The following is a 19,183-nucleotide window of genomic DNA, read 5'->3' on the forward strand; positions in this document are numbered from 1 at the left end:
GGATGCCATCCTATAAGCAGTAGGCATCTGGCCTACCAGCTTGGCCACTAGTCCAGAGAAAGCGGACCCGTCTTCAGCCGCGTCCGGCTGAGAAGATTGTCCTGCATCGTCCAGAACAACAACCTCGTCAGGTTGTGAAGTGGCAGGCTGCTCGGCAGGGCCGGCGTAGGTCACCAGGGCCAGAGAGCCAATCTCGCCGGTTCTTCCTTGGCCTCTTCTTTGGCCGGTAAATCGACACGACCTTAGGGACCGCCGTTCGTTTTCTTCTTCTTTGCAGTGAAACCCTTTGCCTTCTTAGAAGGAGGAGCTTCACTAGTTCCAGCCGGCCGCTTCTTCGCTGCCGCCTTCTCAGCTAAGGCTTTGGAGGTTGGGGCATTCTTCTGAAAGATTGAATATATGTAATAAATTAGAGGCCCTTCAAAGAGGGAAATCGTCCGGATGAATCCGGACGTCCTGCTCATCCTGGAGGCAGACCGTCCAGCCATCATCTGGACGAGTGGCTCGTTAAAGAGGCAGCCCGTCCAGCCATCATCCGGACGAGTTGCTCTTCAAAGAGGCAGCTCGTCCAGCCACCACGCTGATTCGTGTTGCTCCTCGAAGAGGCAGCCCGTCAAGAAATCAACCTGGACGAGTTGCTTCTCGAATAGACAGCTCGTCCAGCCCTCATCTGGACGTGTTGCTCCTCGAAGAGGCAGCCCGTCAAGAAATCAACCTGGACGAGTTGCTTCTCGAATAGACAGCTCGTCCAGCCTTCATCTAGACGTACTGCTCCTCGAAGAGGCAGCCCGTCAAGAAACCAACCTGGACGAGTTGCTTCTTGAATAGACATCTCGTCCAGCCTTCATCTGGACGGACTGCCCTTCAAAAGAAGCAGCTCGTCCAGCTATTGCTTGGAGGCTTTGCTTAAAAAAAAAAAAAAAAAAAAAAAAAGGAGAAGTAATCTTACCAGGGTGTCGGCCCTCTTTTCGGCACCAGATTTACTGTATTCCTTCCAGAGAGTATCGGCAAATCTGGACGAGCTCATGTCTCATATCCAAGATTTTCTCAGTTTACTTCTGGCTGAATCTGCAAAAAGAAAATAAAAAAGCAGATGTTAGACAAATCATAATCAGGCCGGGAATTTTACTTGGAGAATTTTTAGTAGTTATACCTCTGTCCTCGTCTTGCCGCAAACCGGCAGCGACTAAGAAGTTATATGATAGAACATCTCTTTAAAGGGGATCCAATTGGACGGACCCTTGGAGACATCTTCCATGGAAACTCCGAAATCCGGAAGTACTCCACCATCTCTCGCAGAGTTATCTCTAGCTCCAGATACGAACCATCCGTCCAGTGTTAGTGTTGGATCGGCTAAAATACCGAAGCCGATTAGCAACCGCTTTACTGGGCGCTTGGACGAAGAGGAACTCACCCTTCCAAGAATGCATTTTGGATGTCTTATCCCAAGACGTCAAGAATCCTTGACGGTTGCATACACTCAGCCAGCTTCTTTCAACGGTTCTAGGAACCTTGGCAACGTAATGAATGTGGGTGAGGGCGGCTAGAGAAGGGTCCTTTCCTTTTAAATTACAAACGGCCAGAAAAATAAGGATGTTTTGCCAGGAGTTTGGGGCAAGTTGATTATGTCCTATGCCATAGTAATGAAGAAGCTGGCTGATGAAAGGGTGAAGAGGAAGCGCGGTCGGCATCTAATGCCAGGCGATAAACGGCAAAATGGCCTGGGGGCACTAAATATGGTATCCTCTCGGCCAGGAAGAACGAATTGGTAGCCCGGCATGGGCATAGCCACTGAAAAGGTCTAAGGTCCGAGCCTAATCGTCTCAGCCAAGTGTTATCGGCCAGGATAAATCTAGGGTCAGAAAGAGGACCTAGCCGCCGTCTTATTTCAGACGAAGTTGTCGACGGCTCCTCTAAATCGCTAGCAGGGTTGGAAGAGCTGGCCGTCTTTGGCTCATCCGAGACCGTCCTACGTATGGACGGGCTGGGATCTGGGGAGCCTCTGATTTCTTGTTCCTCCTGGACATGTTCAGGGGAAGGACTTGGGGTTGCTGGACGAGCACTTTGGACTTCGCGCTCTCCGTCAGCGGGAATCCGTCAGTAGATCCTCCATTTCGAGCTAGAGGCCGGCAGGTTAACTCCTCGTCTATACGATTGTTTGCTGACGCGCGCCAGATTACCCTGCACAGGTAAAGACTGGTCGTCTGACTTTGCCGGCCATGAGAAAAGAAAAAGAATGCATGTCCGGCAAGATGGGTCCAACTCTATAAGATGCCGAAGAAGATAGGCCCTCTGTTCTAGGGCTAGTACCGACCCTTGAGCGGCCGGGTTTGTTCGATGAAGAAGACGAGCACATTTTCTTAAAATATGTGTGAAAGCAAGAAAGAGAGTTGAGAATATACCTGTAGAGGAAAGCTCGGACGAATGTCAAAGACGACTTGAGGCCTCGGACGAGCAAAGTGGCAATTGCAAGAGCTTGGACAGGAGTAGTTTCTCTCTCTAAAAGCTCAGTAAAAATTGCAGAGTCTCTCTCTCTAGAAAATTTCTCAGCAATGTTAAAATGATTCCAGGAGCGACTAAGTCACATATTTATAGAGGGGTGAAAATGACCCCCCCCCCATCCGGTAAAAAGTAACCGTTGTTCATAGGGGTTGACCTGTGGAGACCGGCAAAGTGGCGCCTCTTTTTTGAAAAAGAGAAGGGCAGTTCCAGGTCGGTTAAAAGAGGAAGATTAACCGTCTTGGCTCCTAGAAGATAATAACTCCTCTTTAAGGGTAAATGTTGTAGCCTAAAAATCAACGGCTATCAAGCTGACACGTGGCCTCATCAGCCCTACATGTGGCATGCGCTCATGAAGGCAAAGTACAAAGGGCCAACAGTTTGCAGGGCTAAAAGTACGTTTCCCTGAAGGAAGAGTACTAAAAGTCCCTTTAATGGCCCAACAGTTGTACTTAGGCCCAGCAAAAGTAGTCTGCACCTTTGTATGAAAGTGAGGTGTACTGACCAATCAATCACTGCCACGTGTCATCATTTTATTGATTAGCCAATCAGATGCTCCCAAATTAGGGTGACATCAAGGTACAGCAGTCATTTCAAACAGTATAAATAGTTCTTGATTTCAGGGAGAAAGGTACGTTTTTCAGAGCATAGTACTGTTATTCTGCCATAATTTCTCCTCTCTCTCTCTACTTTCTCTCTCTAAAAGTTCCTTCACATCCCTGATATCTGACTTAAGCATCGGAGGGGGAAATACCACCCAAACCTCCAGGGTGGGCCCCTTTTTCGCAGGTTGCTGATCAGGAGTTAGCATCGGGATTCGAGCCAATCATTGTTGCACAAGTCTCCAGTTTTAGAACCTATCTTTGGGAGTTGTGATATTTAATTACTAGTTTTACGCTACGTAACACTAACCAAGATTGTTTTGCTTGGTCCCATGAAGATATGACAGGAATCAGTCCTGACGTCATTACCCATAAGCTCAACGTCGACCCCGCTCACAAGCCTGTAAAGCAGAAAAGACGCAAGTTCGCTCCTGAAAGGAACCAAGTCATCAATGATGAGGTCCAGAAACTGATCGATACCGAAAAGATCCGCGAGGTAAAGTACCCAGATTGGCTAGCCAACGTCGTGGTGGTCAGCAAAAAGAACGGGAAGTGGAGAGTCTGCATCGACTTCACAGATTTAAACAAAGCATGTCCCAAGGATCCGTTCCCCCTCCCTCATATAGATGCAATGGTCGACGCGACGGCAAGTTACGAGCTTTTAACGTTCATGGACGCGTATTCCGGGTACAACCAAATATTAATGCATCCAGACGACCAAGAAAAGACCGCGTTTGTTACTGATAAAGGTATATGTTGTTACAAGGTTATGCCTTTTGGTTTGAAAAATGCAGGTGCCACATATCAGCGACTGGTTAATCAAATGTTTAAAGATCAACTAAGTGACACTATGGAAGTGTACATCGACGATATGCTCTGTTGAACCCTAGTTTTGATGATGACAAAGAAACAAAGATGCAAACTAAGTAGTGAACTAATGAGTTATTTAAGTGTATGATTTTTAAGGTATCAATGAAAGGAACTAGGAGAATACGAAGTCAAGGAAGAAGTCAAGAGAGGATTTCAAAGGCTAAGTAAAGAAGTTTCTAAAGTTGATACTGGAGCAAGCATTGGATCAGAAGAAATAAAAGCAGGCGTTTTATTTTCTAGTTCCATGTAAAGGAACAAAGTAAGGATGGTAAGGAACATTGGCAGTCTATTTGAGAATGAGATTTGTTCCTTTCTAAGGAACAAACTAATGGCACTAAACGAATCTTTAAAGGAACTTGATAAAAAGGAACTAGACTTAGGCGTGCATAACGGTACAATTATGAATTGAGTAAGTCATGCCTAAATAATAGGAAACAGTTTTATCTAAATGAAAATCATTTTAAATAGAAAATCTTTTAAGAAAAGATTTTGTTTTCGAAAAGATAAGAAAATATTATCCGGTTTTTAAGAAGTTTTATTTAAAAGATAATATTTTCTTAAAGATTAAAATTCAGTTTTATAATATAAATCTGTTTTAAATTAACTGATTTTCGGATAAAGCTCAAAGAAACTCCTAATCTTAGGAGAGTGGCTAAAAATATCCACGTTCAAAGAGATCATGGGATCATGGGACATGATAGGAACGTGTTCCTTAGGGAAGGAACATCATGGGTAATGGATTAACATGAACTCAATTTTAATCCCACGTTCTTATGATTGTCACTATAAATATTGAAGTCTAAATAAGTTCCAAAGTGTGTCTGACTAAGTAATTAAGTGAGTTTAACTAATTAAGTGTCAGTGCCTTCATTCTCTCATAATAGCCATTTGTTCTTTGCTTTCTTACTCTAATTCCACTAAGCTTATTTCGATCAATTGTATTTTGGTTTTTGGGTAAGGGAACTTTGAGTGAAGTTCTGTAAGAGAGAAGGCTTTGAGAAGCTTGTATGAGTGAAAAACTTCGAGTGAAGTTGAGAGGAACTCTGTTAAGGGAACAGTGGCTCAGGAACTTGAGTTTAGGAACTCAAGTGTGGCTCGAGTTAGAATTAGGTTGTAAAAAAGTTGTTTGGCCTAATTAGTGAAAGAGTTGAGTTTAAAATCCCTAGTGGTCGAGGTTGTTTCTTCTTGTTGGGCCCAAGAAGTTTTTCCTCGTAAAAATCCCTTGTGTTCCTCTAGCTTGTTTATTCGTTTAATTTTAATTTCCGCAAAAAGTTACGTTTATTTCTACACCTACAATTCACCCCCCTCTTGTAGTGTTCCTAGGGAAATAACAATTGGTATCAGAGCTAGAACTCACGAAAGATAGGAAACCCTATTGAGAAAAAGATCCAAGGAACAATGAATACCACCGAGAAACTTGAAGAAGGTTATTCCACTCAAAGGCCTCCTATGTTCAATGGGAAGTACTACAACTATTGGAAGAACCGCATGGAGATATTCATCAAAGCTGAAAACTATCAGGTATGGAGAGTCATTGAAGTTGGTGATTTCGAAGTCACAACTACAAATGACAAAAATGAGGTAACTCTAAAACCCCTCTCTGATTATGACAAATCTGATTTTGAAAAAATGGAAGTAAATGCCATGGCTATTAAACTGTTGCATTGTGGACTTGGACCCCATGAACATAATAGGATCATGGGATGCAAATCCGCAAAGCAAATATGGGATTTACTAGAAGTAACCCATGAAGGAACTAATGAAGTTAAAAGATCAAAAATTGATTTACTTATGAATCAATATGAACTATTCTGCATGAAATCTAAGGAAAGCATCGAGACATGTTTACTCGTTTTACTAACATTATTAATGAGTTGGCTTCTCTTGGAAAGTTTATTTCATCTGAGGAACAGGTTCGAAAGGTTCTTAGGAGTCTTCCTAAGGACAGATGGATGGCTAAAGTCACTGCTCTTCAAGAAACAAAAGACTTCACTAAGTTCAACTTAGAACAGCTGGCAGGGTCACTTATGACTCATGAGCTTCACCTTGATACTGAATATGGTGAAAGCTCCAAATCAAAATCAATTGCTCTCAAAGCAGATGATGAAGATGATTCGGACTCAGAAGAAGAAGAAGCAGCCCTCATGGTTCGAAAATTTCGAAAGATGTACAGGAACATGAAGAATGGAAACTTCAAAGGTAAAACTAAGAAATTTTCTAACAAAGCTGCTTGTCATAAATGTGGTAGTACAGATCACTTCATCAAGGAATGTCCTCTTTGGGAAAATGACAAAACCAAAGAAAGGAACAAGGAACGCTTTGCTGAAAGGAACAAAGAATCAAAGCACCTTTCTCTAAGGCAAAGTGCGCAAAGCTATGATAGCTGCTTGGGGAGATTCAGAGACGGAAGAAGAAGAGGAACAACAAACTGAAGAAACAGCAAACCTTTGCCTCATGGCAAACATGACGAAAAAGAAGATGAAGAAAAAGTTGAGGTAAGTCAACATGGTCTTGAGTCAGACTTAGATGTAAAACTAGGCCTGAAATATATGATCTTCTTTATGATGCAATTCTTGAATGTAGAGATGAACGTGAAAAACGTAAACAAACGGAACAAGCCTTAAAGTTGCAAGGAACACATAGAATGGCTTAAGAAAATGAGAACGATGTTGAAACAAGATTCTTTGATTTATTTGATAAAAACTTAAAAATCAAAGAATGTATGAAAGTTTGAAAAATGAAAATTATCTAATTAATTTAGAGATTTCACACTTGAAGGAGTTTGTCCCTGTTCTGAGTTCCTTTGATATAAGATCAACCCTTTGAAAGGATACAGATCTGAGATTGAAAATTTAAAAAAGAAAAAATTTTTAAAGGAACAGATCTGTAATCTTAAAAAGGAACTGGTTGTCGCAAGGAACAGAGGCAAAATCATGTAGTTCCTAAGTGGATTGAGAAACCACAGACCAAAGAAAGGAAGGTCTTGGTTTTGAAAACTACAAGAAAAGGAACAAGACAAAGAAATATGTTGATCTACCTAGTGAAAATTTTGTATGTATTGTGGAAGGTAGGTCATTACATAAATCAATGTCAACTAAAATCTGAAATGATTGGAAAAATGTGACAATAAGTAAAAAAATGGGTTGTCAAAACAAATCCTAGTCAAGAACAGGAACCCACGAAAGAGGGGTTCCTACAACTAACAACTAGTTGATTTTTGCAGGTTGGAGTGAGGGGGAACAACACATGGTATCTCGATAGTGGTTGTTCCAAGCACATGACAGGAGACAAAACTAAGTTTCTCTCACTCACAACCTATGAAGGTGGAGTGTAACATTTGGTGAAATAAGAAAGGTAACATAGTTGCCATGGGTAAGGTGGTAAGTCACCACTACACTCCATTGAAAATGTATTTTTAGTTGAAGGTCTAAAACATAATCTATTAGTATTTCTCAATTCTGTGACAAGGAAATACTGTAAAATTTGATAAAGAAAAATGCTTGATCATCAACATTAAAACTAAGAAGGTTATCTTGGAAGGAACAAGGAAAGGGAACACATACATTGTGGATCTTGACCTTGTTCCTCAAATCAATTTAACTTGTCTTAGTGTTATTGAAGATGATTCACTTCTTTGGCACAAGCGTCTAGGACATGCTAGCTTTTCATTACTTGAGAAACTTAGATCAAAAGATCTTGTTTTAGGATTACCATCCATAAAATTTCATATTGATCAAGTTTGTGATGCATGTGCACGAGGTAAGCAAGTAAGATCCTCTTTCAAATCTAAAACGATTGTAAGTACCACTAAACCATTAGAATTAATTCATATGGACTTATGTGGACCATGAGAATTCAAAGAGAAGTGGAAAGAGGTATGTATTGTATTGTAGATGACTACTCTAGGTATACTTGGGTTATTTTTCTCACTAGTAAAGATGAAACTTATGATGAGTTCCTTGTCTTTGCTAAAAGAGTTCAACACTTAAGTGGTCATAAAATAATGCACATTAGATCAGATCATGGCAAAGAATTCGAGAATTATAAATTTGATGACTTAAGCAGAGATAATGGCCTAGATCATAATTTTTCTGCCCCTAGAACACCACAACAAAATGGTGTTGTAGAAAGGAAAAATAGAACTTTGGAGGAAATGTCTAGAACCATGTTAATTGCTAGTGAACTTCCAAGGAACTTTTGGGCTGAAGCTGTTAATACTGCTTGTCACATAATTAATCGTGCCATGATGAGACCTATCATTAAAAGAACTCCTTATGAACTATATTTTGGAAAGAAACCCAACATCACTTATTTTAGAACATTTGGTGCAAAGTGTTATGTGCATAATAATGGAAAAGATAATCTTGGAAAATTTGATGCAAGGAGTGATGAAGCAATATTTTTAGGATACTCTCACATAGTAAAGCTTATAGAGTATATAACAAGAGAACTATGTGTGTTGAAGAAAGCATTCACGTAATCTTTGATGAATCTGACAATACAATCCAAGCATACAGGTTGATGACTATGAGATTGGGTTGTAAACCAATGAGAAAAATGCAGATTCAAAAGAAGAAGAAGTGAAAGAGGAAAGGAACAGAAATTGAAATATACATCAATGATGTTCCTGTTCCTCAAGGAGGAGAAGATGTTCTGTTCCTCAAATGAAGGAACTGAGTCCATCGAGGCTAACAGAGGAACAACTGATCAGAGTTCCTCATCTACTCAAGGAACTCATGAGGAACAACATGTTCCTATAAGAGAGTTTCAACCAAAACCTTGGAGACAACAAAAGTCACATCCATGGAACTCATAATCAGCGACATATCCAAAGGTACGCAAACTAGATCTCAGTTAAGGAACTTTTGTGCATTTCATGCGTTCCTATCAATGATGGAACCAAGAAATCATGAAGAAGCCTTAACTGACTCTGATTGGATTACTGCATGCAAGCTGAATTAAATGAGTTTGAAAGAAACAAGGTATGGCATCTAGTTCCCTCATCTAAACAACAAAAAGTAATTGGCTTAAAATGGGTGTTTAGAAACAAACTAGATGAATATGGAACCATTGTAAGAACAAAGCTAGACTTGTAGTAAAAGGTTATAATCAACAAGAAGGAATAGATTATGAAGAAACCTTTGCTCCTGTAGCTAGATTAGAAGCCATTAGAATTTTAATTGCATTTGCTGCTTACATGGGTTTAAATTATATCAAATGGATGTTAAGTGTGCATTTTTAAATGGCTATCTAAAGAAGATGTATATGTTGAACAACCCCTCGGCTTTGAAAAATAATCTCCCAAATCATGTCTACAAGCTTGATAAAGCTCTTTATGGGTTAAAACAAGCACCTAGATCATGGTATGAGAGATTATCAAGTTCCTTTTAGAAAACAATTTTAAAAGAGGAAAGGTTGATAAAACCTTGTTCCTAAAATCTAAAGGAACTGACATTTTCTTGTTCAAATATATGTTGATGACATCATATTCGGAGCTACAATGAAACATTGTGCAAAGAATTCTCAATCTCATGAGTAATGAATTTGAAACGAGTATGATGGGTGAGTTAAATTTCTTTCTTGGTTACAAATCAAACAAACTGAAAAGGGAATAATTGTTCACCAACAAAAATACATAAAGGAACTATTAAAGAAATATGGCCTCGATAAATCACACTCCTATGGGAACTTCAACTAGATTAGATGAAGACTCCATAGGAACAAGTGTTGATCAAACAAAATATAGAGGAATGATTGGTTCACTTTTGTATCTAACTGCTAGTCGTCCAGACATAGCTTTCAGTGTTGGTTTGTGTGCTAGATTTCAAGCAAATCCAAAGGAGTCTCACCTAACTGCTGTGAAGAGAATTCTTAGATATCTTAAAGGAACAGATGATCTTGGACTCTACTATCCAAGAAGTGATACATTCGAGCAAAAGGATATGCAGATGCAGATTATGCTGGAGATCTTGTAAATAGGAAAAGCACCTCAGGTATGGCACAATTCCTTAGTCATAGTTTAGTTTCTTGGAGTACCAAGAAACAAAACACAGTTGCTTTATCCACTGCTGAAGCAGAATATGTAGCAGCTGCTGCATGTTGCTCTCAAATGCTTTGGATAAAACAACAACTTAGTGACTATGGAATAAACTTTAATTGTGTTCCTATTTATTGTGATAATACAAGTGCTATCGATTTCCAAAGATCCAGTGCATCATTCTAGAGTTAAAGCATATACATATCAGACATCACTTTTTAAGAGAAAATGTTGAAAAAGGTTTGATTAAACTTGATTTTGTCAAACAGAATCAGATTGCTGATATACTAACTAAGCCTTTGCAAAGAGATAGATATGAAAAATTAAGGCTTGAGTTAGGGTTAATAAAAATTAAGTGATTGTTCCTATTCATTCCCCCATGTTGAATCAATTTGAGTGACTTTGTGTGCTAAAAATAATTGTGTTTAATTGCCTAAGACCATTGCAAATTGGAATGTTAAAACATAAACATGAATTCAAAGAAATTAAACAACTCACAAATGTCACATAATACTCCCCTTACTGTTCCTAAGGTAAGAAACATGCATGATATGAAGACATTGATATGTAGCATTAGTTGTTCCTATAGCACAAGTTCCTTAGCATTATTTTCTTTCAAAAATTAAAAACTCATAAAAATCCAAAAATCCAAAAATCCCAAAAAATAGGAATCAATTTAATTAAATCTTGATTCTATTTATCTTTTCGTTTTTTTCTTTTTCTTTTTATTGTTTATTTTTTCCCGCGTGTCAAAACACATTACATGCATCCCTTCCTTTTAATTCATCTCTCTAGAAACTGTGTTCCTCAAACTCTTCATCTTGCCATAACGAAACTCCACAACCTCTTCACAAACCATAAAACCCAACTCCACTTCACATCATGGCAAAAACCTCACGAAATTCTCCTTTTCCACCTCAAAAATCTCCAACCCTCTAAAATGGAAAACTCTCCTTCTCCACCAAAACCCTCGAAATGAACAAAATCAAGAAACACCCATAAGAGCAAAAATTAGAATCTCCAAGAAGGAGTATGCGACGAAGAAGTTAATAGGGAAGATGATGAAGAAGATCCCCGGAACAAACTCAGGGGGAAGAAGAAATCACTCCTGTTCCTTGCAAAGGAACTGGTGCTTCTTCTTCAAAGAAACGAGTTCAAAGAAGCGAATCACAGTATGTGCTAGGTTTTTGCGTAGATCTAGAATGGGCAAATAGTGTAAAATTTCATGAATTAACAGACATTCTAAAGGAACAGGGTATGGAATTTCTTTTTGAATTTGCGTTTAACAACGCTTCCTTTAGCAATGGATGAATTCTGTGCGAACTTTACCAATACTAATGGTCTTTGCACAACTGAAGTTAGGGGGAAGAAAATTAAGTTCAATCAAGAAACATTGGGAAGAGTTTGGGAAGTTCCTTGCCAAGGAACAGATTTGTATTTCAAAAGGAAAGAAACTGTTTCTTTCCCTAATTTTCCTCAGGATAAAATTGTTGAATTATTTGGAGGAACTGCTGGTCAGAACAAAATAAACCATAACCTACTCTCTCCTCTTCACAAAGTCCTATTCAACTTAGTATGGAGAGCACTCATTCCTCGCACTGAAAAGAGGAATGAAGTGGGTCTCTTAGACATGTGCTACATGTTCTGTTTAGACCACCACATACAAATAAACTTTCCTTCTCTCTTTATCCAACATCTTACCCACTGTATCGAGAATCACTGTGTTATTGGTTATGGAGCCTTGATTACATCTCTCCTTCATCATTTTGAAGTGAGACTTACTGGATGGCCCACTTTAGGAGTGAAGTAGGGAAACATCTTGAATGAGAAAACTCTAAATGGATTGGATCTTTCTGTCTAAGAGGGAATTCTCACTCAAGTGAGAATAGCTCCCAGTTCCTCTAGCAAGAGGAAACTGCCTAAGGTAGTTATTGAGGAACTGGCTGATGTTATTCTGGAGGAACTAATTCCTACACCGGGGGAACCTAAACCAAAAAGGCGCAAACACATTGCCAAAAAGCCTACCCCTCCTGTTTCTAAGAGAGTGAGGCAGAGCACTAGATTGAAAATAGCTCATTCTGCCTCTGTTCCTTCCAACAAGGACTCACCTTTAGGCTATGTTCAGTTCACCTGAAATTTTCTGATCTGAACTTATCTGATCTGATCTGATCTGATCTGAACTTATTTTTTCTGATCTGATCTGAACTTATTTTTTCTGATCTGATCTGATCTGATCTGATCTGATCTGATCTGATCTGATCTGAACTGATCTGATCTGATCTGAACTGATCTGATCTGATCTGAACTTATTTTTTCAACAAGATCTTATCTTTTATAAAATATATTATTACTATTATATTATTACTTTGTAAATCATTTTTATGCAATACATTATAAGATCTTCTTTATAGTGTTACTATTATTATCATTTTATTTCTATTACAACTTTTATACAACTTTTATTATTAATAATAATAATTATTATTATCATTATTATAAGAACAACAATAATAATTATAATCATAATTATTATTATTACTAAAAATAATTATATAACTCAAGTCATTATTTTATAAGAGCACTTATACAATGTTTCACACTTTCCCTTAAAAAAAAGTTTCACACTTGAGAAGTGGGCAAACTGAACTCTTTTTTTTCCATATAAAATAGAACAAGATATACAAACAACTATGACTTGAGCAAAAAATAAATAAATATCGTGCAACTTCAAATAGCTAGAGAGATTTGGAATTCGGTAAGAAGAGGTATACCGAATCTAAATTTATAATTTGTATGTCACACTTAGCTTATTTTGAAATGTAATCCGAAATTAGTAGTTTCGTTGTCATGAATTTGAGATATCATATTTTATATATTTCTTATTTTTGCGTCAATCTTAGGTTCTTAACATGTGGCTTTTAATTTTCTATTATTTAATAACAACAAAATAACTTAATATAATAATAGCAATGACATTTATAATGGTAACAACAAGATTAATAATAATTACCAATATTAATAATTAATAAGTACAACAACAACAACAACAACAACAACAATAATTCTTTTGAACAAATGTACTAGTAAATAATAATACCCCCTTTGTATTTTTTTATCTTTGTCACTTAGAATCTTGACACTATTCACAATTTGAGATAATCTTTTAGATTTTCTTAATATATAAGAAAAAATATAGTCATGTGGGGTCTTGTTTGATTCGTCTCAATGAGTACTTTATTAATATTCAATTATTATAATTTTTATTAATATGTAGTGAAAGATATTTAATAATAATAAGTTTTTAAATATAAGCATGATATGATCTGAACTGATCTGATCTGATCTGATCTGATCTGATCTGAACTTATTTTTTCTGATCTGATCTGATCTGAACTTATTTTTTCTGATCTGATCTGATCTGAACTTATTTTTTCTGATCTGATCTGATCTGATCTGATCTGATCTGATTAGATCTGAAATAAGCAAAAATAAGGTGAACTGAACATAGCCTTAGTCCTTTCTGATGCGGAGGAACAGGAATACCCCACTCTCAAGGAACCCACTCCACCAATATCTCCAAAGCTTTATGTTCCTATCACCAAACTCACCTCTATCTCTCCCTCATCCTTTTCTGTTCCTTCCAGTTTTGAACAGATTAAGGATGAGTTGACTGGACCTAACCCCTTTGCTTCCACATCTACATCTCTTCTACCAACACCACCATTTCTCCCTCCCATCTATAACACCTCCACATCTGATTCCACTCCCGGAACTGATGGTCCTTCAACCCACCCTACTTCAGTTCCTCCACCAAAACCTCCTACTGCCTCTAGTTCCAAGGGTGAGGAACAAGCTTCTGCGAATGATTGTGGTTGGGTAAATGATGTCTGTCTTCCTGCACAACATATGATAAAATTCTATAATCACCTACACTGGACATTAGATGCTAAAACTGACAACATGTTGGGTCTTATGAAAATTCTAAGTGATACGGTAATTGAGCAACAAAAGAAGATGGAATCAATGGCCCTAGCCTTGGAGAATTTGAAGGAGAGAGTTGGTGTCAATCATGGTGAAGTGATGAAGAAACTGGAGGATGTGGTTGAAGAAGAAGTTGTTGTGGAACACAATTCCCTTTCCCTTTCTTAGTTCTTAGTTCCTATTTCTCTTACAAGGAACAAGAGTGTTGTTTAGTTTCTTTTCTTTTTCTTTCTTTGTTTTTTTTTTTTTTTTGTGGAACAAGTGCTATATAACAATGACTTTTGCTATTATGTCTGTGTTTGTAATTATTTGTGCATAATTTCTTCCTTGGAATGGCTAGTATTCTATGATTGCAATTATAATTTAACCAAAAATTGGTGCTTGCTTATGGTCTTAAGGTCTTACAACCAATTATAACTTCACGCAGAGTCTATTCTTTTTGAGGATGACAAAGGGGGAAAAAGATTTAAGGAACAAACTGTAAATAAAATAAAATAAGTTAAGGTAAATGAAAAATCAAAAAATAGGTTCAAAAATAGGTTAAGGTAAATGAAAAATCAAAAAATAGGTTAAGGTAAATGAAAAATCAAAATTCAAACATTAAGTAAGTTACTTAATTTTGTTTTATTTTTCATTTTCTTCTTTATTGTTTTATCGTCTTCATTCACTTATATTATTTGTTATTTCCTTAGTTTGTACCTTTGTTGTCATCATCAAAAAGAGGGAAATTGTTGAACCCTAGTTTTGATGATGACAAAGAAACAAAGATGCAAACTAAGTAGTGAACTAATGAGTTATTTAAGTGTATGATTTTTAAGGTCCCAATGAAAGGAACTTGGAGAATACGAAGTCAAGGAATAAGTCAAGAGAGGATTTCAAAGACTAAGTAAAGATGTTTCTAGAAGTTGATACTTGAGCAGCATTGGATCAAGAAGAATAAAAGCAAGGCGTTTTATTTTCTAGTTCCATTGTAAAAGGAACAAAGTAAGGATGGTAAGGAACATTGGTAGTCTTATTTGAGAATGAGACTTTATTCCTTTCTAAGGAACAAACTAAATGGCACTAAACGAATCTATTGAAGGAACTTGATATATAAAAGGAACTAGACTTAGGCGTGAAGGAGCATAACGGTACAATTATGAAGTTGAGTAAGTCATGCCTAAATAATAGGAAACCAGCTTTATCTAAAGTGAAAATCTGTTTTAATAGAAAATCTTTTAAGGAAAAGATTTTGTTTTTCGAAAAAGATAAGAAAATATTTATCCGGTTTTAAGAAGTTTTTATTTAAAAGATAATATTTTCTTAAAGATTAAAATTCAGTTTTAATATTAAATTTGTTTCAAAGTTAACTGATTTTCGGATAAAGCTCAAGAAACTCCTAATCTTTAGGAGCAGTGGCTAAAGCATATCCACGTCCAAAAAGAGATCATGGGATCATGGGACATGATAAGGAACGTGTCCCTTAAGGGAAGGAACATCATGGGATAATGGATTTAACATGAACTCAATTTTAACTCCCACGTTCTATGAGTTTGTCACTATAAATATTGAAGTCTAAATAAGTTCCAAAGTGTGTCTGACTAAGTAATTAAGTGAGTTTAACTAATTAAGTGTTAGTGCCTTCATTCTCTCATAATAGCCATTTGTTCTTTGCTTTCTTACTCTAATTCCACTAAGCTTATTTCGATCAATTGTATTTTGGTTTTTGGGGTAAGGGACTTTGAGTGAAGTTCTGTAAGAGAGAAGCGTTGAGAAAAGCTAGTAAGAGTGAGAAAACTTCGAGTGAAGTTGAGAGGAACTACTGTTAAGGGAACAGTGGCTCAGGAACTTGAGTTTAGGAACTCAAGGTGTGGCTTGAGAATAGAATTAGGTTGTAACAAAGTTGTTTGGCCTAATTAGTGAAAGAGTTGACTTTAAAACCCCTAGTGGTCGAGGTTGTTTTTTCTTGTTGGGCCCAAGAAGTTTTTCCTCGTAAAAATCCTTTGTGTTCCTCTAGCTTGTTTATTCGTTTAAGTTTAAATTTCCGCAAAAAGTTACGTTTATTTCTACACATACAATTCACCCCCCCCCTCTTGTAGTGTTCCTAGGGAAATAACATGCTCGTCAAATCCAAGCGAGCAGACGATCACATTCAGCATCTATCGGAGCCTTTCGACGTATTACGAAGGTATGGCATGAAATTAAACCCTATTAAATGCACCTTTGGAGTGTCCGCATGAAAATTTCTAGGGTACATCGTGACACAACGAGGAATTGAAGCCAACCAAGATCAAATAAAAGCCATCATCAACATTCAGTCGCCACGAAGTGTCAAGGAAGTGCAAAAGTTGACCGGTCGCGTAGCTACGTTAAATCGTTTCATATCCCGGTCATCTGAGAAATGTCACCTATTTTATGACGTCCTGAGAAAGAACAAAGGCTTCAAGTGGACGCAACAACACGAAGACGCGCTGCAAAAACTTAAAAGCTACTTAGCGTCGCCACCATTATTGTCAAAACCAAATATCGGGGAAACATTGCAGCTCTATCTCGCGGTAAGTAACGTGTCCGTCAGCGTTGTCCTGACGCGGGAAGCGGAGAGCCAGTAGCTACGAATCTACTATGTCAGTAAGTCTCTGCTAGATGCGGAGACCAGGTATTCTTCATTAGAAAAGCTCATTTTAGCCATAGTCGTAGCTGTTAAAAAACTTAGGCATTATTTCGAAACACATACCGTTGTCGTTATGACTAATTATCCTATCAAGTCTGTCTAATGAGCAAGTGGGCAATAGCACTCAGCGCGTACGATATCCAGTTTCATCCAAGAACCGCTGTCAAGTCACAAGCTTTGGTAGATTTTGTGGTAGACTTTAGCCCAAAGCTAGAAAAGCTCGCAGACGACGAAGTCGCAAGGATTAATCAAGTGAACGATGACTCTTGGATATTGTTTGTTGATGGATCTTCTAATTTTCGTGGTGCAGGTCTAGGCATTGTGCTAAAGTCATCACAAGGGGGGAAGATAGTACGAGCCATTTGGTGTGAATTTAGAGCGACGAAAAACAAAGTCGAGTACGAGGCGCTCATAGCTGGAATGACGTTAGCAGAGGACATGGGAGCAAAAGCATTGAAAGTCTTCAGCGATTCACTGTTGATAGTCAGCCAAGTCAAAGGCGAATTCGCAGCAAAAGACTCTAAAATGGCCATGTATTCAGAAATAGCTCAAAGTAAAAGTAAAGTGTTTAATTCATTTGACATTTTGCAGATACCTAGGGATCAGAATACGCAAGCAGATGCATTGGCCAATCTCGGATCTTCTTTAAGGGACGTGTCGTTTACGTTTGTCCCTATTGTTCATTTGACAAGCCCTGCTATCGCTCGGAGCGTCGGGGACGCTCTCACAACGACGACCGATCAGCTTCGAGACGATCATGGGGTCGTCAGTAATGTTGATAATCTCGCACCAGAAAGCGACCCTGACGACGAGGAAGTAAGTGTCCGTTGGACAAAATCATTTTATGATTTCCTTGCTAACGATGTACTCCCAACAGATAAGGCGGAAGCACGCAGAATTCGATTCAAGGCGTCGCGATACGTACTCATTCAAGGTGTACTGTTCAAAAAATCTGCTGCGGGCGCCTACCTACGCTGTTTGGAGAAGAAGCAATGGGGGCAAGTCCTGAAGGACATGCATGACGGCACTTGTCGAAATCATTCAGGAGGACGCAACTTGTCCAACAGAGTATTGCGCATGGTCTATTATTGGCCAACAATGAGGAAGGATGCAATAAGGTATGTCGCCAAATTTGATAGTTGTCAACGACATACAGGTATGACGCACAAACCTTGTGAACTTTTGCATCCTACTCTAACACCTTGGCCTTTCATGAAATGGGGCGTGGACATAGTTGGTAAATTACCTTCAGCCCCAGGTCAGAAGGTCTTTATGTTGGCACTAACTGACTACTTTTCTAAGTGGATTGAAGCAGGTTCTTTTCAACAGGTACGCGATAAGGAAGTGATTTCCTTTATATACACTAACATCATTTGCAGATTTGGCGTCCCGTCCGAGATAGTATGCGACAACGGGTCGCAGTTCATCAGCAACGAGACAAGACGCTTCTGCGATGAATGGGGCATAGCGTTGCTAACGTCAACACCAAGATACCCGCAAGCTAATGGACAGGCTGAGTCCAGCAACAAGACGATCATTCACTCTTTAAAGAAGCGACTCGCAGCCAAGAAAGGTAAATGGGCGGAGGCGTTGCCTTCCATCTTATGGGCTAACCGCACGACACCGCGCACTGCGACTGGACAAACTCTGTTCTCACTAGTCTATGGTTATGAGGCTGTCCTGCCTTCGGAGGTGAGCGTCCCAACAGCGAGATGCAGCCTAGCGACGGAACGTCAAAACAGCGATGAATTGATAAACGACCTAGATACCATTGAGGAGTTGCGCGACGCAGCGTTGGTTCGCTTGGCGGCCCAGCAGCAAATAGTAGCGAGGAGCTTTAACAAAAACGTCCAAGCCAGATCCTTCGTCGAAGGAGATTGGGTCCTGAGGAAAGTATTCCAGAACACGCAAGAGGCTAATGCTGGTAAGCTAGGTCAGAAGTGGGAAGGACCATATCAAATTAGTAAAGTGGTGGGTCATGGAGCCTACCAATTGGTCCGATGTGACGGAAGCTCCGTGCCACGTAGCTAGAATGCCACACAACTCAAACGATACTACTTCTAAAGCTAAGTGATACACTTTGTTTTCCCAGTTTTTTTAAAAAAAAAAAAAAAAAAAAGAGAGATACATATATACACATAGAGATATAGAATAGATGGCAATACTATTATGTCTGTGTCGCTAGTTGTTAGCGACCATAGTGTTCTCTCACTGGGTATTTGTTAAGTTGTAGGCAAATTGTTTCCATCCAACTTATTAACGTCCCAACGATTTTCACAAGGCATCAGGTAGACTTGCATCTTGCCACCATAAAAAGTGTTTTGGTCCACTATTGCCTCAGTCGACGTTACGACAGGGGCACAGTCATTTTAAAGTCATAACTACTTATGACATTTCAGCCATCTCCCTCACGAACACATGTAAGTTTTATGTATTTCCTACGTGTATTCTAAAAGTCGTTTAGTCCAAACGATACGTCTGAACGACCAATGATGACTTTTATTAAGTACAAACGATTCGTCTGAACGACCAAAGATGGCCTACTGA

Source organism: Beta vulgaris, chromosome 3, assembly GCF_026745355.1.
Source record: "Beta vulgaris subsp. vulgaris cultivar EL10 chromosome 3, EL10.2, whole genome shotgun sequence".
NCBI classification, from domain to species: domain Eukaryota; kingdom Viridiplantae; phylum Streptophyta; class Magnoliopsida; order Caryophyllales; family Amaranthaceae; genus Beta; species Beta vulgaris.